Here is a 23091-nt window from a genome sequence, read left to right as displayed (position 1 = left end):
GACAGGGGGAGTGTGACTCTGTTGATTCTCCTTGATCTCTCAGCAGCTTTCAGTACCATCGACCATGGTATCCTTCTGGGAAGACTGGCTGAATTGGGAGTGGGAGGGACTGCACAACAGTGGTTCCACTTCTACTTGGCGGGTTGGCTCCAGAAGGTGGTGCTTGGGGAACATTGCTCGGCACCCTGGACTCTCCAGTATGGGGTTCTGCAGGGGTCAGTTCTGACCCCATGCTGTTCATCATCTAAATGAAACTGTTGGGTGCGGTCATCTGCAGCTTTGGAGTGTGTTGCCATCAGTATGCTGATGACACGCAGCTCTACTTCTCCTTTTCATCTTCTTCAGGTGAGAATGTCAATATGCTGAACCAGTGCCTGGCTGAGACAATAGACTGGATGAGGGCTAATAAACTGAGGCTCAATCCAGTCAAGACTAAGATGCTGCTAGTGGGAGGTTCTTCTGACCGGATGGTGGATGTCCAACCTGTCCTGGATGGGGTTACACTCCCCCTGAAGTAGCAGGTTCATAGCTTGGGGGTTCTCTTAGAACCATCTCTGTCACTTGAGGCTCGTGTAGCCTTGGTGGCACGGAGTGCCTTCTACTTACTTCAGTTGGTGGCCCAGCTACACCCCTATCTGGACAGGGATAACCTGGCTTCAGTTGTCCATGCTCTGGTAACCTCCAAGTTAGATTACTGCAATGTGCTCTACGTGGGGCTGCCTTTGAAGATGGTTCGGAAGCTGCAGCTTGTGCAAAATGCAGCGGCCAGATTGGTAACAGGGACCAGATGGTTCGAACATATAAAACCGATTCTGGCCCACTGGCATTGCCTGTCTGTCTGTTTCCGAGCTGAATTCAAGGTGCTGGTTTGAACCTATAAAGCCTTACACGGCTTGGAACCACAATACCTGATGGAATGCTTCTCCCGACACAAACCCACCCGTACACTACGCTCAACATCCAAGGCCCTCCTCTGGGTGCCTACTCGGAGGGAAGCTCGTAGGATGACAACAAGGGAGAGGGTCTTCTCAGTGGTGGCCCCCAAATTATGGAATGATCTCCCTGACGAGGTACACCTGGCAACAACACTGTTATCTTTTCAGCGCCAGGTCAAGACTTTCCTTTTCTCCCAGGCATTTTAGCATGTGTTTTTAAAGTGCTTTTTAAAAATGTGTTTTTAAATTTGTATACTTGTTTTTAATGTTTTTAATTGTTGTAAACCGCCCAGAGAGCTTTGACTATGGGGCAGTATACAAATGCAATAAATAAATAAATAGATTGGGAATGGGCAACTGCAGTCCAAGAACTGCTGCCCTGGGCTCCTGCTGCGAGGAAGGGTGGGATATAGTAGTGATATAATATAATGATTAGCTTTGCAGGTCTTTCCAGATGGTTTATGGGGGCTGGTGCAGGCGCGATGTTTGGGGACCCATGCATGTGTGTACAAAGCTGGAGGCCATATGTGAGAAATATTACATGCACAGAGAACATGTGAGAATTCTTGCCAGCAGCTCCTCCTTGCCCTAGGATCAAGCAGAATGATAGATGTGCTTCATTTTTTTCATGGGGATAAGGCGAAAGGGATTGGGTTGTACTTTTGAGAATCTCCTCCAAATTTCAAACCCTTTCTAGCGGAGCTTCTTTCTGCTTCCTGGGGCTCAGTCTCACAGGTCTTCTGGCAGTGGCCTGCTGCCAGCCTTCTCCACTACTCACTGGGAAAGGATTCCTTCCTTAAGGCCTGGCTTCACACCTATGCCCTTCCCCATGGTAACTGCCACAGAAAATTATTCTCCAATGGCACCTTGTCTGGAAATCATAGATGGCGTTCGCTCACTCATCCACTCACTACTTGAACTCTTTCCCCGGCAGGCCTGAGTACTTTCTGTGACAAGAACAGACTGTCTACTTTGCCACAGAATCCCTTCTTAAGGCCTTCTCTGTTCCTTCTCTCCATATAACAACTTTCCTTAGCCTAGGCTAATCATAAGCCTGCCTGTCCAATTATATCACAATTGCTGCCCAGACAGATTTTAACTTACCAAGATTGGTTTAGACTTCCTTACAGTTGGGCTTCAGAGGCCTAGCTAATAAGCAGGCCCATCCCAGCCTCTCAAGGAAACTTTTTACAGCATTTTACAGCCAGCTTAAGCCTCAAATTAGCATTTATTCTGATTCATAGACAACTTTGTAAAATATGTACTTCCTCATGGCTGGGGAGAGGCCCCATTATGTCACAATTGCGTATTGAGATTCAGTGTCATTTTATACCCTTAATATACCATTTCTTCTTTTTATGAAAACTTAAGACAAAATACCAAGAATTCTGGTGAGGAATGTAGCAGGGCCAAGGCAGGGGCCAATGGTACACACAGGGACTGAGGTAGGAGCCCCCTTGCTTTGTGGGGGCCTGGGGAAAATTGCCCCAGCCCCCCCCCTCGGCAGCCCTGCAATTTTGCTATTATACCAAGTTGTATGGCTTGTGCAGGATTACACATACTGTGCATGCCCTGCTACTCCCAGGCTTTTCCCCAGCAGTGTCTATGAAAAGGGCCCAGAGCAATCTACCTCATATCTGCTGCTTGCTTTCAGTGCAGTCCCGCTTCAGTTCTAAAATCCCAATGAAGTCTCTGTCATTTGGTATAGAGGGTTCTCAAAGGATGACTCTCATGGAGTTGTAGGCCTATATTCTTTATTATGTTCAACGTACACATAAAATGACTCCTGCTGCAAGCTATCCTCCCCGAGCTCCAACACTCCCTCCTCAGCTATCACAGGTTTTAATTTTATGTTATTTTTGTAGCTGTTCTTATCTTTTGGCAAGCATTCTTTATTTTAGAATATGCATTATTTTTATCTTTTAAAAGTAGAGAAAAGTTATAAATAAAAAAGGTATCCAGCTGACCTCTTACAGCTTACAGTTTTATTTATTATTAATTATATAGTGCTTATAGTGTTTATAGTAGTTGAAGTGCTAAGTGCTTGGTAACATTGCCTCAAAGTGAAGATGTGTTCCACTGAGTTTTACCTGGAGCAAATGACATCAAAGTGGAAATTGAAAAAGAAACATACTTTAAAGCTAGTTGAAGAAAGATCATTTTCGTAGTTAGCACCCAAACAATCTATAGAACCTTGGGGAAAAGTTTACAGACACTTGCTTTTTGCCACCCTAACTCACCGCAGACAGTACAGTAAAAAAAATGCGGACACTGAGCTCAGCTTGGCACCCACCCAGCTCACCCACCCCTAAGGACCAAACTTGCATTCATTTGGTCAAGAGGGTAGGACCTAAACTAATGGGTCCAAATGACAAGAAAGGGAGTTTTGATTAATCATTAAGAACTTCCTGATAGTACAGCTGTTTGAGAATAGAACAGACTGCCTCAGAAGGTGGTGGACTTTCCTTGGCTGGAGGTTTTTAAGCAGAGGTTGGATCATGGCCACCTATCAGGGTTGTTGTAGCAGAAGATGTTCTGCATTGGCAGGGGGCTGGATCAGATAATAGGCAGGGTGACCAGGTGTCCTACTTTACAGAGCATGGTCCTTGATTTGAAGGGATGTCAGAGGACAGTCCTCTATCTGAAGGCATCCTCTATTTAAAGGGCTGTCCAGTCCAAGTCCAGCTGCAACAAAAGGAACTATAAGAAGGAAGAGCAGGGCTGTAGCTCAGAGCATCTGCTTTGCGTGCAGAAGGCCCAGGTTCAAACCCAGCTATCACCAGATAGGATTGGGAGAGAGCCTTGTCTGAAACCCTGGCGAGCTGCTGTTGGTTTTGACAGTACTAAGTTAGATGGACCAATGGTCTGACAAGAGAAAACCAATTTTCTCCGTTGTCGTCCCCACCCCATTCTTGTGGGGGGGATGTTCAGAAAAAAATGGGGATTTTTTTTAAAAGCCTCCCCCCCAAAAAATTTTTTGTTTTTTTCTCCAGGCCTTCACATCTCTAGGACTGACTGTGTAAGGCAGCTATGTTCCTTGAACATGACATTGTTTCTAAAGTTTAATAAGCAAAATTGTTTATATTTTAAAAGCTCTATTGGGTCATGATGTCCACGTTGTTAATGAGGAAGGTTGCTCACTGGGAAGCCCAAGTATGACTATGGACTAATATTTTCCCTTTTCTGTTCTCCTGGGTCAGGATTGCAGTAAGCCAGGAACAAAACAGTGCCCATGTGTTGAGACAAGCACTGTGGCAAATGTGATTAAATGGACAATAAACAGAATTGCATTTCACAAGGGCCAATATTTTAGAAAGCCTCTTTTGAGGCAAGAGAAGAGGTTTATGGAAAAATCCTGCTCAAATGGCCCCAGAGCTTTCAGGAGAGGGGGCTGTTTTTCAAGCAGACATTACGAGGCCAGCTTCTATTTAATATCTTTTAATAAAACAACCATTTTGATATTAGGCTTGAACGTCATCCAATTTTTCACAAAATCTCTTTAAGGAATCATTTCAAAGTAATTTCCTCATGACCCAGTAAAGACCCAAATGCAAAAATCATAAATACATGCCACTGGGATGAGACGTCAGTGAGATTCAAAGGATGGGAATGTGTGTGGGGGGGAGAGGGAGGGAGAGAGAGAGAGAGAGAGAGAATGTTTTAGGGTCAGCAATCTGATTTCTTCATTTATCCAGCCCTGGCTGCTGCTTTGATACCGTCTTCCCCACCATTTGAATGTGAAGATTTCTCCCACTCTAACTCCTCTCCATTTTGCTCTTCCTCCTTTCAGTCTGCACACCCTAATCTTGGCCACACCTTCTGCCCATGAACACAGACAACTATTTGAGATGTTATCCGTATGTTGAGATGTGGTGCCAAGAGCAAATCTTTATACAGGACGTGCTATGGGTCAGGAAATGGAGAGACAGCATGTCAACCCATTGCAGTTTCTGAATTGGTGACTTGAGAGAGACCTCAGGTGGCTGCTACCACTAAGCTAGTCGAAGGAGCTGCAGAGATATAAGACATCAACGTAGGAAGGCTAATGGCAGCAATAGGTCAATGAAGATAAGGTGAGACTCAATGACCACCAAAAATCCTTTCAGTTTAGGTTTGTCCAGGTTTTGTACTGGGCCAAATATGATTCCCTAAGGGGTACAACATGTCTTCCAATCCCCAAATAGAGGCAAATGTAGGGTGGTGAGGGAGGGATATCTGGAGGGGAGGACTTGCTAGTAGGCCACCAGGGAAAAGGGGTGTTGAGCCTGACTCCATGACTTCCTCCTCAAAGTGGCTCTGAAGGATAATTAGTTGCTGTCTGACGAGCTGCATAGTTTGCATCACTGAGCTATGGCTTGCTGCAGAAGACTATTTATTTCTATAAATGGCCATCTGAGGTTGGGGCTACCAGTTCTAAATGGTAGTAGATTTCACAAACCTCTCTGCAATGGTATGTTCCAGAGTAAGAACCCAGCAGCTATTTTGAATTCTTCCTTTCTGTCCAGGGTACGTGATCCAAGTGCTGCTGAAGAATAGGTCCTTAAAGCCACTAAGAGTGCTCCTGGCTTATCTCCCTGTATGTACCTCTTTACCCTGGCCTTTGAAAATGGAAGAATTGATGTTGATGTCCTCCCTGTAATGAGTTGAATGAAATAATGATTTTGCAGTTATGGATGGGGTTGTATTTTACTGTTTTCATTGTGTTTTTATATGCTGCAACCCACCCTGGGACCTTCTGGTGAAGGGCAGGTAAGAAATACAAAGCATCATCACCACCAACATCTTGTCCAGAGTCAAACTACATGCTTAATACGTGGTGTGTAGCAACATATCTACTATTTCCTAATGATAGCCAAAGGGGCTCAGCCCCAATCACTGTTAGGATGGATTATCCCTTCCCTCTCCCGCCACAACCTCTCCCCCAAATCCCCCTTCCTGTCTGCAGCGACGAGGTTTAGTCAAATGCTTCCCACTGGTGCCAATGGGAGTTGCTGTTGTTTTACTAAACCTGTGGGCATGAGGGGAGGTTTCAGGGGGCAGTGGCTAGGGAGGGAAAGGATAAAACTTCCTTCTCCCGCCACAGGGCCCTACCACTGAATTAAAGACAAGCAAGAGATGCCCCTGCAGGTTGCACATAATGCGTAGCTTGATCCTCAAGTTTCTCCAGGCAGCAAAACCAGGATCTTAAATTCCTGCCTTCCCCACCCCACCCCAAATGCAGTTAGTAGAAGCAGGGCAGATACAGATGACAAGCTGAAATGCTAGACGTCATTCCCTTCCTCCTCTTAGTACTTTTCACTTTGATAATTGCTCTTTGGAGATGCCCCATTCAAGGAGGGCAGCAAAGTTTCATGGGGATAAACGTATTGATGTGTTTGTTTGGAGAGAATGGAATGTGAGCAGAACAGAGAGTATCCTGTAAAGACTGAGGATGACTTGGAGCTGTTGGGCACAATTATTAGCCTCTCCCTGCAGCTGTCAGATTCATTGTTGCTGCTGCTGCTGTCAATACATCAGCTTCTGAAATGCAGCCTCCTTGGGAGAAAAAGGGAGCTTGTTGTGAAACATCTGAAAGATCTTAAACTGGGGGAGCGGTATAACTAAAGAACAAACATTTCTTAAGCCCACAACCTGCTGGAAGTCCTCAAGCCACAATCCTTATCAGACTGAAAGAACCAAATGTAATTTTCAAATACTGTCATTGGCAAGGATGCCAGAAATAACAAAAAAAGAGCCAAGGCCGTTCCCTCCAGCCATCTTAAAAAAAAACAACAGCTTCTGCAATGGACCACCCAAATCATGAGGCTCAAGCCTAGACCCTCCAAACATTTCTGGGTTCTGCCCCCTAGCTGATTTCATTAATACTGTAACAAAAAGCACTAACCTTTACACTTTCTTTTAAGTCAACACACAATGCTTATATGAGTTTTTCCCTACTATTTTTGTTTTATTTTACTTACATCCCATCCCACAGTTCACTAGGGATCATGCATACCATACATAATTAAAAACAATCAGAATTAAAACAAAATATCTACTTCATTTAAAAAAGTAGACTCTATGTCTCTTGAGAGAAGAACTACAGTGAGAATACCTAGTACTTATATAGTGCTTTTTGAGTTGTCAAAGAGCTTCACATTTAATTATCTTGATAACTTTTGCAACAATCCTGTATGGTAGACTAGCATGATTACCCCCATATTGCCTGAGGGGTGGGGAGGGGTAGGGAGACTGAGGCTATAGTTGCTTGCCTAAGGCCACCTGGATTTATGGCTGAGGGTTCAACCAGGGACCTCCCCAGCAACCCCTGTCCATTTCAATTAAAATGTTACCCAGAATGGTATTTGTCAGAGGTATACACCGGCCACAAGATTCACCTTGAACCTGCCTTTGAAATGTTAGGAAACAAACCAATCTGTTTCGGATCTGTCTTTGTGATTCAACTTGTTATTTGGGTCCAAATCAGATCTGTTAATTCCAAAGCTGTTTTCCCCCATTTACTATATTAGAGAATCTAAAAATGATTGCCTTTTTTCTTTTCCTTTCACAGAAGTGGGTGATATTTGCAGGCGAAGGTGTCTCTCCAGAAAGGATTAAGCCTGCTAAATTGCAGGCAGAATGATCTAAGGGTTTTCATGCAGGGAACCCTTTATTATTAATATTTTCTGCCAGAACTGGATGCAATTTGCAGGCATGATTGACCTTTATGAGGGACTGAAGCCTGCCACCTTTCAGAAGGTAGGTGAATGGTTCTCCGGCAAGGACAGACAATTTCGGGATAGGTAAAACAGAAATCACTTAACTTCCTCTCATGTTTGGTGGGCAATCAGTTTGAAAACTGGTGACATGTGGGAGGTTTCCCTGGGTAAATGGGCAATAATAGGCTGGCAATAAGCAATACAACAGGGAGCTTAATTATGAGACAAGTAGGCTTAGCTGAACTGGAGATGGTGGCAGTGAAGGACTATACCTAGAGGGGCAAGAGGAGAAAACTTCCATACAAACTATTATTCATGATATTGGATGGCAAGAATGAAATGTAATGAAATCACAGGTACCCTGAAGCTGAAGAGAGGAGGATGAAACTTTGAATAACAAAACTAAAAGTGGGAGAAAAAATAATTGGAAATGAATGAAAAGCAGCGTGCAGACAGCAGCAACTGAAACGAAAGCCCATAACTAAGGTAGGTATTGTTTGTTGGAAAGCAGAAAGGGATTAGAATGAAAAGGAACAAATAAACGACACAGAAAGCCTATAACTGAAGTGAGGGAAAGGGAATGATCCTGAAAGTCTGTAAAAGAAGATGAAGAAACAAACACAAATGGGGAGAGGAAGACGGGGAAAGTAAAATTAAAACCAATTTATTGAATCAATTGACGTTTGCTGATGATACCAAATTGTTCGGAGGGGGAGGTTAAAACAAAAAAGGATTGCAAGGAGTTTCCAAAAGATCTGTCCAAACTGGGTGAATGGGCAGTAAAATGTCAAGTGCAATTCAATGTAAGGAAGCGTAAAGTGGTTCACACTGAGGCAAAAAAATGTCTAAATCTCACGTCTATGCTCCTGGGGTCTGAACTGGCGATGACTGACCAAGAATGAGACCTTGGAGTCATAGTGGATAGCTCAATGAAGATGTTGACTCAGCGTGTGGCAGCGTGAAAAAGGCAATTTCCATGCTAGGAGTCATTAGGAGAGTGATTGAAAATAAAACTCCCTATATAATAATGCCATTATACAAATTCTATGGTGAGAGACCGTACTTGGAATACTGTGTACAATTCTGGTCACCTCACCTGAAAAAGGATATTGTAGAGCTGGGAAAGGTTCAGAAAAGGGCAATCAAAATGATCAAGGGCATGGAGCAACTCACCTATGAGGGAAGGTTGCAGCATTTGGGGCTTGTTAGTTTAGAGAAAAGGCAAGTAAAAGGTGACATGATAGAAAATTGTGCACGGCATGGGGAAAGCAGATAGAATTTTGGGACATCCACTGAAGCTGAACCTTGGAAGATTCAGGGCAGACAAAAGAAAGTACTTTTTCACCCAGTGCCTAGTGAGACAACGGAATTCGCTCCCACAAGATGTCGTGATGGCCACCAACTTGCATAACTTTAAAAAAGGGCTACTAGACACATTCATGTGGGATAAGGCTATCGATGGCTACTAACACCAATGGCTAAGTTCTTCCTCCACTGTTGGAGGCAATATGCCTCTGAATCCCAGTTGCTGAGAATCCGAAGTGGGGAGAATGCAGTTCCACTTAGGTCCTACCTGTTGGCTTCCCATATCCATCTGGTTGGCCACTACGAGGATGCTGGACTAGATGGCCTTGAGCCAGCAGGGTTCTTCCTACTTTCTTAATTATTGATTGATTTTTCACTGTTGGTTAGGAAACTGAAAGCAATTGGGAAAGACACCAAATCTAAGTTCACCGCTCTTCTTGTGAGGCCCCTGCCTTCTGAAGTGCGGTGGAGGGTGACTTGGAAAGGGGATTGTCCATGGTGGTAACCCATTTATGTAACTCTTACCCCAGAAAGGCATGCCTGGTGCCAAAGTGTTTTCTCCTTTGGGGGCAAGGCAAATAACTTTTTTTTTTATTTGGCCAGGGCTTTTCTCTAAGAAATAAATGGCCACAATGTTCTCCTTTTAGGGTGCAATCCAACTTGTTTTTACACTGGGCTGAGGGGAGTTGGATGTGGTGGACCCCTGGTTCAGCCAGGGGTCTGCTGGGGAAGCCTAGCCTGGTTGACGGGGTGCAAGCAGCAGCCAGATTCAGGCCCCAAAGAGGGGCTTTCCAGGGGCATGTCAGAGGAGAGGCCGGGCGGGCTTACGCAGCGTTCAGCTCCCATTCAGAGCACTCCTGTGGGTCCTGATCTGGGGAAAGGTAAGCTGAGAAAAAGGTCAGTCTAAAAAAATTATAATGGAAGTCAGTGGGGATCTGTTACTCGCCCGTAGGGGGATTTGTGAGAGCCGCCTTTTTCTTTTCCGTTAATGCTCGCAGCTCCCAGCTGAGCCGATGTTCCATTGGTGGCTCCCCAAGAGCAAATGGATGCTGTGGAGCTTTCTGCCAGCTCCACCTCCACCAGCACCTCTTCTGCTGGCTTCCCCCTAGTTGGATTGCTCTGCCCGTGTCTCTGTTGTTTAAGTGTTTTACTGTAGTTTGCTTTTTTTAAATTGTGTTTTCTTTTTCTTTTGTATTGTGAGTTGCCCTGAGGAAGTATTAGAGTCTCTAAAGTTGCTGTAAAAACATTTAAAAGAAGAGGTAGCCCTTAAATGACCTGTAGGTATGGTATGGACCCAAGCACTGTTCAGTTCTTAAATTATGTTACTTAACCCACAGATCTGTGTTCCAATCCGTACATGGTTCCGAGGGGGATGAAATGGGTGGGCTTGCTCCAAAATGCAGAGTGAACCAGAATCATCCCTATCTCTTCCCTACCCACAACCAGGGCTGCATTATGACTTTGGTGGGCCCTAGGCACTTTTGCCTTCGTGGGCCCCTCCCACCGTAATAATATCAATATTAAAAATTATTTTTGATATCACTTTAAATACTTCAACATCTTTTTTCTGTTTTAGGCAAAATTTAATAGATTTTTGTGGGCCCTAAAAATTTCATTTTTTTCTCATGTGAGAAAAAAATTAAAAGATTTTCTTCGACCCTAAAAATTTGTTTTTTCTTATTATTATTTTAAAAGAAATGAATACATTTTTGTGGGCCCCTAAAAGTATTGTGGGCCCTAGGCACTGTGCCTACTGTGCCTAATGGATAAGTCGGCCCTGCCCACAACACACAATTTGTGCTGAGTAATGTCTTTTCATTTTTCAGACACAGAGTGGCTTCAACTGTTCACTCAAAGCAGTATCTAGTCCCTAAGATCAGCCTCTGTACCTGAGGACTGGAAAATGGCCAATGTAACACATATTTTTTTAAACAGAGGTCCAGGGGTACTGGGAAATTACAAACCAGTTAGCTTAATGACTTGCAGAAAAAAAGTAGTGGAAAGCATTACTAAAGACAAAACATACAGAAGAGCAAGTCTTACTAAAGAAGAACCAGCCTGTCTGCTGCAAAGTCCTGTCTCACTAACCTTTTAATAGTGTGAGGGTGTTAATAACAAGTGTAGTCGTCTGGGGTCCCAGTCGGTCCTAGACCCCTTACTTTTGGGGGAGCTGGGTCCCAGCAGGGTCCCTATGTCTCCAGCGTTCTACAAGCCAATCAGCATGAAAGGAGAGTTTGTTAGCTACTGAGAAGAGTCCCAATGAGTGTCAATTGCAAGCAAGCCTTTAGTAGTTCCTACTTTTAAAAGCCCAGTCAAGTTTTGTGAGGAGAGTGAGAATTCCATAACTGTAAAAGATACAATGAATCCTGATGATATCATCCCATCTACATCAGCAAGTAGTTTGGTAGCAGCAGGAGATAAACATTTAGACAATGACATAAATAATTCAAGCAATGTATCTGACAGTGAGAAAGGACAGTCATATGATGATAGTAACAGAGAAGTAGAAAGCAGTATCCAAGCCTGTCCAGATTATTCTATAATTTTAGAAGGTTGTATAATCTTAGAAAGGAATGTGGCTGTGAGGCAGTGTGGCTGTGACTATCATGAAGAGATCCTGCACTTCTCAATTTGCCACTACACTATTGGTCAGTAGACATGTGTATAGGGGTGATCTAGTGGACACTGTGTACTTGGACTTTCAAAAAGCTTTCAGTTAAGATCCTCACCAAAGACTCCTGAGTAAGTTTAGCAGTTATGGCTTAAGCAGAGAGTTCTTCTTGGGTATCAATACCTGATTAAAAAAGAATAGGAATAAATGTTCGGTTCTTATGATGGAGAGATACAGAAAATGGGTTCTATATTGGGACTGGTGCTTTTTAACTTGTTCATAAATTGTCTTTACTTAGGAGTTAGCAATGAGGAGAAGATTTGCTGAAAACACCATATTATTTGGGGTGGTAAAAACAAACAGGTATTGGGCGGAGCTCCAAAGGAACTCTCTAAACTGGGTGAATGATCATTAAAATGGCAAATGAGATTCAATGTAGGCAAGTGTGAAGTGATACACTGGGCCAAAAGACCTTAAATTCGTGTATATACTCCAGGGGTTTGAATTAGCAGTGACAGTCCAGGAAAGAGATCTTAGGGTTGTGGTGGATAGCTCAATGAAAATGCAGACTGTGTGTGCGGCAGCTGTGAAAACAGAATTTCATGTTAAAGATCATTAGGAAAGGAACTGAAAATAAAAACTACCAATATCATAATGCTGTTATACAAATCTATGGTGCCCCCACACTATGAATACAGTGTACAGCTCTGGTCGCCTCACCTCAGAAAGGATATTGAAGAGTTGGGGAAAATTCAGAAAAGGGAAGCCAGAATGATCAAGGGAATGGAGCAACTCCGCTATGAGGTAAGGTTACAATGTTTAAGGTTTAAGGTTTTAAAAAGTGTGTATGTGGGGACATGATGAATGAATGAATGAATTTATTGTTACAGTCGATAGACCTCCCCAGACATTATACAATACAATACAATACAGTAAAACGTCAGTGAAATAATACCAACAATCTGATATTAAGCCCTGTCAATAAAATATTTAAAACCGTTAAAATCTGTGGATGATTTTATTTTGCCTATAGATGGTTCTTCATTGTTTTCCTATATTGAATGGCTGCTGCAGTATATTTAGCAACTGCAAAGGTCACCTCCGGTAAATAGTCACCTAATAAATAGTCTAAGTAAAATGATTGGGCTCGACCTGGAAAAGGTGATAAGATAGGTAGAATTAGTTGACTTCTTAGGTCACGATAATAAGAACAGCGAAGAAGAACATGCTCATTAGATTCAACTTCTCCCTCGGCACATGGACAAAGTCGTTCAGAATATGGAATTTTATTATATCTGCCGTGAAGGACGGCAGATGGCAAAATATTTAGTCTCATTAACGTAAAGGCTCTACAGTAATTAGGGAGCTCCAAGGTTGAGAGATAGGACATTAAATTACAGAACTTGGGATTATGTCTTTGATTTCTAACAAGAAGTAAATGGTGTTGAAAGTCAATATCCCTGAGCCGTTGTTTAACTAATTCGCGAGCAGATTCAAAACCCAGTTGTAGAATATAGGATGGGGATAGACCTAAACTTGACATTTTATCAAGAATCATTTTTTCCCAGGGAGAGTGATAATTGTCTAAAAGAACATAGGGAGCCAACCCAATAGGGTTAAAAATCAATTTCAACCATAGTAGTATTCTCAACTTCCATACACGTGACTCAATAGATTGGAGTCCACATTCTAGGGGACATGATAGAGATGTATGAAATTATGCATGGTGTGGAGAAGTTGGATAAAGTCTTTTCTCCCTCTCGTAATTTTAGAACCAGAAGCCATCCAATGAAATGGAATGTTGGGAGATGAGGGACAGAGAAAAGGAAGTACTCCTTCAGAGTATAGACAAACCAATGGTGAGAAACCTCTGGCTGCTGTGGGCCTAATTATTATTTATTTAATTATTTTTTTTCAACAATTTACATTCCTATTAGCACCATAGTTTCTAAGCTGTGTATAATGAAGCTACAAGAGAGTTACAAAGGATATCATTAGTTAAAATTAACCTTGCAGTCAGAAAAGCTTACTTAGAATGCTTGCTGAAATAATAAAATCTTCACCAGATGCCTAAAGTTTGGCTGGCGAGATCGTTTTGGCCAAGCCATGGTCTCCTGCTCTGCACCTAACAAATTACCAGTGGTGTCAACCGTGGGGCAGATAAAGACACATCTGGGTCAAAAGGGGGGTTGCAGGTATCACCAATCACTGACTGGCTGATCATCAGTGCTGTGTTCAGCATTTTGAAATCCCAACTATCAGCTGATTATCAGGGCATGATTGTCGGGGCTTGTGTCTGCTTGGTTTAATTTCAAACCATTCAGCTGAAAATGGATCACTTGACATCATTGTCATGTCAAGTGACTGACAGGTGGGTACCCCCACCCACCTGCGAAACCTAGCCTGCAGGATGAAGGAGGTAACTCAGGTCAGTTTCCCACCCCTGAGCTCAGCTATGGATATGCTACCACAAGATGGCCCCTGTAGTGATGCCCAGTAACTTAGCTTTAAAAGGGGATTGGACATGTTCATGAAGGCCGTCCATGGCTACTAGTCATGATGCCTATATCACCTCCACTGACAGGCAGTATGCCTCTAAATACCTGTTGTTTTGGATTATGAGCAGGAGAGTAATATAAACACTCGTGTCTTGTATGCAGGCTTTCCACAAGCATCTGGTTGGCCCCTGTGAGAATAGAATGCTGGACAAGATGGGCCTTTGCCCTGATCCAGCTGGGCTCTTCTTAGGTTCTTAAGAGGTCTCAAGGAATTTACTGGGAGACATTGAGAGCTGAGCCACCCAACATGTGCATAGCCCCATCCCTTCATCCCTTCAACTCCTTTGGGTTCCATTTCTTGGTCACACTGAGAGAGGGCTTTTTTTTTTTCTTCAAGGGCAGGAGCCTTAAGTAATGAGGGTGAACAGGATTGCTAAATTACTTCCTCTGGCACCTTTAACAGATTGCACGAAAAGAGGAAATTCAGCAGGGAAATATTTTCCCAACATGAAGATAAAAGTGATGGATAAAGTTCACCTTGCTGAATTTCTGATTGTCCCCCACTCGTAAAGACACAAGCATCCTGTAATTAAAAATGAGCAAGGCCAGGTGCAAGGCAGGCATAGGTTCAGGAACAGATATGGCCTGTTTTGGGGGGGCAGTCTCTCCCCTACCCTGATTTGGGGAAGAAATGTACCTTTCCTGCTTCATTCGCCCATCAATATACATGCCATATTTGTCAGTCACCTAACAGCGAAGACATTTCAAAACAAAGCAGTCTGCCTCGCCAACAACCTTCAACCGGCCTTGTGCTTCCTCTCTTTTATCTGCAAGCTCTTACTATCCCTTGGTGAACTTCCATTGATTCTGCAGTCCATTCCAATTTTAAAAAAGAAAAAAAAGGGGGGGGGGAAGAAGCCACATCTATGATGGTGCTAATCTCTGCTCTTTATCGAAGCAGCATGAACAGCCAGACAGGGGAAAAAAACAAAAACAGCATGCAGTCTCCTTTCGTGAAGAATTATGAATGAAACAATTAAAATACAAGGAAGGCTGCCTTGTGTCTGTAAACTAGTACTGTGTTATCATGTTCCTCTTACATAGGTAGTTATTTCAGTTAATCTCACCACGACAAATACTTCCCACAAAAGCAGTATAATTTGGGGTCGTCTGCTATCAGCTCTGAAGAAGAATTGTGAGAGGATTTGGAAGTGAACTGGAAGGCATGCAACACTGTCTCACTAGGAAATGAGCCCCCCCCCTCTTCCTTCAATCATTCTGGAGATCTACACACCAAATTAACACTGAAAGAAAAGCAGCTAGAGTGACACTAATGGGGGGTGACAGTTGAAGGAGGACCATGCACTGCTCCCTTCCTCACCCATTCAGGCCCACTACCCCACAGAAATTGGGGAGAGGCTGAAACCCCAAATTCCCCTGCTGAGAAGATTTTGACTGACTGAGAGGCTTGTTGCCCCATCACAAAGGCCACACCCAGCAACTGTCCTGTCATAACCACACGCACCCAACTCTTACCTGTCTCTTAGTGGTCTGCACGGCAGAGGCTGCTTGGGTTTGGCTGGTGCTGGATGGGCATGGCTCGCTGAGGCCCTGAATGACAGAGGCAGCAGCCTCTTGGTACATTGGAGAGCTTGAAAGGTAGCCAGCCTGACCACAGTGCTCTGTCTAGCATAGCCTTAGTAACATGCTGCTGAGCCTGGCTTCTTAGCTCTGCGGCTCATGAAAGAAGAGCTGGTGGAAAGGGGGGGGGGAGAACGAAAGGGAGAGAACGGAGAGAAGCGACAGAGTGGGGATGCTCCCTCAGATGTGTGCACAGAGAATTGAAATGCACAGAGGACTGGGCAGGACGACACTGGCTCACAGCCTGCCTTATTCTCATTATTCCAGAAGATTGACACCTGCCTGAGGCTCTCCCCTGCAAATTCAATAATTTCAAGTGTAAAATGGTCAGAAAAGGGAGGGGAGGCTGATCCCAGTAGGATCACTGGATTGCATAGCAGGGAAGGTTAAGTGGGAGGAATTCACCTTTCTGTTTGCTAGGGTTTCTTTTTTCACTTCACCAGAAAAGCAAAAGGTATATGAGCAAACAGAGATGCTTTGATTTATATCTCTAGACTGACTAGTCCATGGCTGCTGGATTATCCCTTTCTGCGTGTGGAAAGAGGAATTGACACTGTACTCCTTCTCTAGGGAGAATAATCCGGGCTGCATGGGCACCAGAGCAGTGTGTGCTGTTAGCACCAGCCTCAGGTGTCTTACTGAAACAGTTTTTCATATGAATCTGCCTTCTGCTGAACGAGAACATGGTCTGTCTGGCCCAGCACTCTCTGTTCCAGCTGGTAGGAGCTCTCCAAGGTGTCAAGTGGGTCTTTCTAGCCCTGCTGCCTGAGATCCTTTTCATTAGAGATACCAGGGATTGAACCTGGGAACTTCTGCATGCAAAAGATGCATCTTGCTTCTAACCATTCTCCAGTTGTCACCACTTTCATTCACTGGCTTTTAGCTCTTTCCACAGGCCTTTGGGATCTCCGGGGAGGGTTAATTACTGTGACTGAAATGCCTCCTACCCTGTTTTAATATTGTTGCTGCTGTATTATTCTCATACTGTTTTTTATTGTATTATTGTATTTTATCTCATTGTGTTTTAACTGTTTTGTACGTCGCCTAGAGTGGCCATTGGCCAGATAGGCGACACAGAAATTAAATTTATTATTATTATTATTCCTGGAGTAGCCTTTCCCCACTATTATCTGTGGACCAGCAAGTTTTATATATATATATATATATATATACTGTATATAAAAATACTTGCCCAGTTACAAAAATCCCCAAAAAGGGAATGTGCACCTTAGGTATGAAGCTGCTGGGACGCAAACCTGGGATCCTTGGATTTCTGTACTGCTGCCTGATCTGTTGAGCCACAGGTTTGGTACTCTCAGGCTTTAGACTGATCCTGCCAACCCAGGCTGGCTATTAGACCCTCCTGGAGAGGAAGTATTATGTGACGGCTTCCTGGTAAGCCTTTCCTGTGGGATAAGTGTAGGGATAGGTCACCACAGGTCTGTAAATCCAATTTGTCCAGGGTGGCCTTGTCTTACGGTTTGTTGCTGGTGTTTTAACAGTTGAGTTGATTTTAGAAAAATGATTTAGTTCCATGTCTTGTTTAATGGAATCTAAAGCTCTGCTTTTATTGCTGTTTTTATTAATGCTGTAGTGTGTCTGTTGCAGTTTTTAAGCTACTGTGCTATAAATGACTTGGGGTTTTTTTTGTATTCAGGCAAGAGCTGAAAACATGGAGGAGCAAGGGAGGTATGCATGCAAGCCAGAGCACCAACATCCTTGGGTAAGTGGGCTTCTCTTCAGGACTCCACACATTTAGCACGAAGGTATGAAGAGGGCTAGTAAGTATGTTTGGTTGAGCATGCTCAAAAATCTCCCGACGACAGGGGGTTCCCAACTGTGAGAAGTTTCTAAACTCATTCAACTGAACATACTTCAAAACCCTCTTCATACCTTCATGCTCAGCATCTGCAAGTATAAAGAGGAGCTCATGAACTCTAGGGCACTAGGGGCATGGCTTACACGTGTGCATCCACCTTCTCCGTGTTTTAAGCCCCCGTGTGATGAGACAAATGCCTGAATAAGGCTTTAATGAATTTTATATTTTATGGTTATACTAGAAGCTTCCTTAAGTTATACCCCAAAAGGCAGCTTATAAATACATTTGTAAATAAATATAGATAAATACTTAAGAGATTTAGAAGGGTTGGGTGAGAAGTCACCATAGCCACACACACTACCACCAACTGCCTTGTGGGAAGGATCCTAGGACAGGAAGAGAGGCAGGTGAAATGGACTGTCCCTTCCCTCCACAGAGCCATCTACCACTAGCTGCCCAGTGGGATAAATCCTTATGACTATACACGTGAAGGCTGGGGGGTGGGGGGAGATTCAGAAAAAAACCTTTCCTGCTGCTTTCCCCAAATTTTGCTTTTATCCAAAGAACTGAAAAAGAATTTTAAAAAAGTTTTTTCCTTAGTTTTCCTGGTTTTTTTCTGAGCCTTCACATTACTCATGACTTGCTATATGTTGACAGTATATGTATAGTTATGGGTGGGTGTGCCTAATGGACATTGATGTTATTTGTAAGTCACACTGGAAGGATTTGTATCTAGAGAGGTAAGATATAATTGTAATAAATAAATAAGGCTGCAATCCAATACACACTTACCTGGGAGTAAGTCCCATTGAAACCAATGGAGCTTATTGGATTATAGCCTAAGCAAATAAACAGTAAGGTCTTCCTGAGTTCTGAAGGTATTACAAGATGAGCTTTTTTCCCTCATGGTCATGACTTCTTTCTTTCTATTCAGTCCTGCCTCCCAGGTTGTCCTGTCCTGACTTTACACATCAGTTCTGGCTTCATCCCATGCCTCCAGCCCCAGATGCTCCTTGATCTTGGCCCCTGCTTGTTCATGGGCCCTAATTCTTGGTGAGTTTTTTGACTCTTTGGGAAAGGGCCTAATTCCCAGCTCTCAGCAACTCCTTGGGCACTTTGAGACAGTCACTACTTTTGGTTGGCATGCAGAATTATCCTTGATTGGGTGGGCTTGTGCAACAAGCCCACTTCTCAAAAAAGATCAGACTTTTTGCAGTAAGGAAAGTGATAGGAAAATGCCCTGGGAAGTGGAGGATAACACTTGTTTTGATGTACCATAATCTAAGGTCCCCACAAACAAATCAGGATGAATGCCCATTATATAGCTCATTGTTGTCTAACCTCCCTGCATACAAATCAGGATGAATGCTCAACAACCAGGTCACCAGGAAGTACCCTCAGTTTACTATCTGCAGCTGAGCCTTGGGTCCCCTGAGCAATACTCACTATACTTGCAAAGAAACTGGGGTCTCATAACGTGTTTGTTTTAAATTTAGAAAGCCAGGTTCTTCCTTCCTTGTTTTACCTCGGGGGTGGAGGAGCTGAGCTGTCTTGTACAGTTCTAGCAAACTCAGCTCTTGGACAGCCTATTTTAATTGCCAGTGCCATTAGTCAGAATTTAACATGGCATTTTGAGCCAAAATGAAACTGAGCTGCACCATCCATATGCTATTGGTATTGGTATCCACATACCCGCTGGGCCACTGGCTGATGCGTCTGGACATCCTCAAGGGCTGTTTAAAAAACCTTTCTCCCCCCCCCCGCACAGTTTCTGCTCTGGCTGGTGCCACCCCAGGGCTGGGAATGCAATGTTGGCTGTGCCACTCCATCAAGACCCGGCCACTGCCAACCAGGGGTTAGGATTATAGTCTTAGCAATTATGTATAAAGGAAAATATCATTTAAATTACACTGTCCCAAATTCATACCATCCTACTGCAAGTCACTCTGTCTCATCAGACATGTCCTCATTATATATCACACAACTGTCTTTCTTTTTGTCATTCTTCTCAAACATTTACATCACCTGTGCAGAATGACCCAGACGAAGACAGGAGCAGCTAACTATTTGACATTCTGCATGCTCGTAGGGGCAATGTACTTTCCATATACTATCAGGAGCTGGACTTCTAGTCATCCAAGTTATGGCAAGCATATTTTCTTCTAAATGCCAGTCTTGGTCAGTAGGGGAAGAAGCATTCATTCTGTTAACCAGAGAGCATCTCAGTGATAGCAGCCTTCTAATTTTGCCTTCTGCTATGTTGGTATAATATTGTTATGAGCATGGGGGTTGGAATGGATGATCCCTGTGAGTCCCCTTTCCAGCCCCTGATTTGGAATCCTATGCCTTGGAATGAGGAGCTCACTCTGCTGGTCAGATGAGTCTCTCCTTTGTTAAACAACTAAGAGTGGCCAGGTAAGATAATGGGCCTATCAGTTGCCCAGCAATGGTGAATGGGCCAGGAAGACCCTTTTGTCATTGAAACTCTTTAGGAGAGCATCCCCGCCTTCCTGGAGCCCAGCAGAGGCTTGTAGTTTTGAGTGTGTCTAGAGAATGCTTGGAGGTTAGAGGCAGGAGAGAGACTGGCTCTCTGCACCATGGCATTTGGGGTGCCTCCTGTAACATTGATGGGAAAGCTGGATATTGGACTGCTGATGCCTTGAACCCCCTCCATCCTAAGCTCAGGTTGGAATGTGTGTGAATAAATAAACTATATTTCATAAAGACACCACAGTCTCCACTGACCTTCTTCCCAAAGGGAACCAAACCCTGGAGGAGCACAGGGGCCCCTGAAATCTCACGTCTCGGAGATTGGGGAGGCATGCAACAATATATCATCATAAGCTGGTAGCATTGTTTTTTCTAGCATTGAATGGAATACTGGCAGAACAGCCTGTATTGCACACCATTTATTTATTATTTATTTATTTATTTAATTCAATTTCTATACCGCCCATAGCAAGCTCTCTGGGCGGTGTACAAACAGTAAGATATATAATTACATTTCAGTTTTAAAACAATCCTTAAAACACAATTAGACGAGCAGACAAAACACAACCAACTTAAATAATATCAAATACAAATACAAAATACAAGATACAAATATTAAGATTTAAAATGATTTAAAATGATTTTAAAATGCCGGGCAAAGAGGAAGGTTTTCACCTGGCGCCGAAAAGATAATAAAGTAGGCGCCAGGCATACCTCATCAGGAAGGGTGTTCCATAGTTCGGGGGCCGCTACCGAGAAGGCCCTCTTTCTTGTAATCACCTTCCGGGCGTCTTTTTATATCCTTTTAGAAAGTCTGGCCATATACAGAAGGAATGCTGAGTGTTGTAAAATGAAATCTTTCCCTAAGAGCAGTGAGAATATCAAGGAACTCTTCATTTTCAGATGCCACAACAAATGCCTTTCTTTTTCCTTTCCCATAGAAGGAACTTGTCCATCTTTTGCTGAATGCATGAAGAGCAGTAAGATAACTGCACATCTTTTGTTCTAGAGCAAATTGAGTGACAATTTGCAAATCAACAACGCAGCATCGATGATAAGCCCTAGTGAAAAAGTATATTTGGACTGGATATTGTGACTTTAGGGCCTCAGGACAGTATCTATCACGGTGACATCTATAGCTTGCAAATCCTTGAAACAGCGTACAAGAATTTCTGAAGTGCTGCTTTCTATTTGCCATCAGGAATAACTTCTTCTACTGAGTGGTTGTTTTTGTTTTTTTCCTCCATTCCAAATACGTTTAGAGACTGGGGACCACATACTGCTCGGTGAGACCATTCCACATTTTTTATGCTGACAAAATCTAAATTATGTACTTATACTGTGCTGCAATCTTGATCATGATGTGCAGTAAAATTGTCTTCGCAGGCTTACCAGATGTTGAAGGAATATCCATTTCTTGGATCATAGCCATGTTGTCATCAGAGATTACTGCACCATTTTCTGCAGCTTTGTCAATAAAGTAATATTTTCTCTGGAGAGAAGAAGATCAGGAAGATATAGTGTGTTGCTTTTTGCCAGAATGCTATAAGCAAGTGGGATGAAACTGCTCCAAAAGAGGACAAAATTATTCTCAGATCCATTTGTCTGTTTTGGTCTACTATAGAAGCCTTCAAAAAAAATTTCTTATCACAGGAAACAACTTCATATTTGCCAGAAAAAAACATTCTGTTTTGATCATTATTATTTTCAGGTTGTATCTTTTGATGGGGGAGAAAAGTCCCGACTAGCAAAAAGCAATCACTTTCAAATAATATATCAAATGGACGATAGAGAAATGGACCGTGTGTTTGTGTGTAGAAACTGTGGACCTTTGTGGACTTTTGGGTGCCCGGATTGTAGCCTACTATAGAAACCTCCATGGTTCTGCCTGTTCTGGACTATACCCCTACTATGGCTTCCAAAAGGTTGTCTGCAGGGGCATATGGCAGTCATATTCAAAAAAGGTTCCCCATCTCAGGTAGAGAAGTTATTTGTGCAATACTACAGTTCTTAGTAGGGACCATTCCGAACATCATTGACTGGCCTGCGGGTGACAACTGCTGATTCAAGCTGTCTCAAAGTCCAGCATCTCTGATTCTTTTTCTAAGGATACCTAAAAACACATCGGTATGGAATTCCTACACATCTTTCCAATAGATCTGATGTGCTTTAGTACATATGGTCTGATGAATTTGTGAATTCTTATGGTCTAAGAATTTGTGTTCAAGTTTAAGATAATCTACTGTATCAATCCTTGCTTTTAAAATGCTATAAAAACTAGATCTGTGTTGAAGATAATGGTATAGGTTTGTTTTTAAAAAGACACTAATTAGACCAGTAAACCAGGAAGTGTGCACAACTTTCATTGATAGCTTATATGCCAGTTCAGTTCTCAGTGCAAGTGTTAGGTTCATCAACCTGGAAATCACTGCGTGAAATAATGTTTTTTATTTTAATTGCTTTTAGAATGTTTTTAACTGTAATTGTTTTACATAATGTTTTTAACTGTTTTCCGAATGCTTTGTTGTTGTGTTTGCCACTCTGGACTTCTTCGGGAAGAAGAGTGGGATATACATTCAATAATAATAATAATAAATCTTGGCAGCCTCTGACTGATCATTTCATCCCAGCTGATCATTTCATTGCATAATTCATGGGCTTGCAAAGGAGAATAGTCTAAAATAAAAGCAGGACAGGGCTGGCACCAGGCATGACTGGGCCCTTGGGCACCAGCCTGCCCCGGGTCCACAGTGCCATACGCTCCAACACCCCCTCCCGATGCCATACGCTCCCACCCACCCCACTGACCTTCCACTTAAATGTGCACACTATGCATGCTGTGTACACATCTGCCATCACTCAAGATGGCAGTGGGGGCATCAACCCCCTAGGGATGCCCCACCGTCATCTTGGGTGATGACAGGCATGCACACACAGCGTGTGGGGTGTGCACACTGATATGCTAACATGACAGGTAGCTGGGGCAGATGGACTTATTTAAGTCCACACTGCCTGTATTGGGGGGGGTGCCTGGGAGCTCCCGTTCTGCAATCCACAGCAGCTCCACCCTCCTATCCTAAGAAAGGACCCCAGG

The sequence above is a fragment of the Rhineura floridana genome, chromosome 6 (assembly GCF_030035675.1).
Source record: "Rhineura floridana isolate rRhiFlo1 chromosome 6, rRhiFlo1.hap2, whole genome shotgun sequence".
In the NCBI taxonomy this organism is placed as follows: Eukaryota; Metazoa; Chordata; class Lepidosauria; order Squamata; family Rhineuridae; genus Rhineura; species Rhineura floridana.
The sequence above is the reverse complement of the archived record's forward strand: the minus strand, read 5'-3'. Positions refer to the sequence as shown.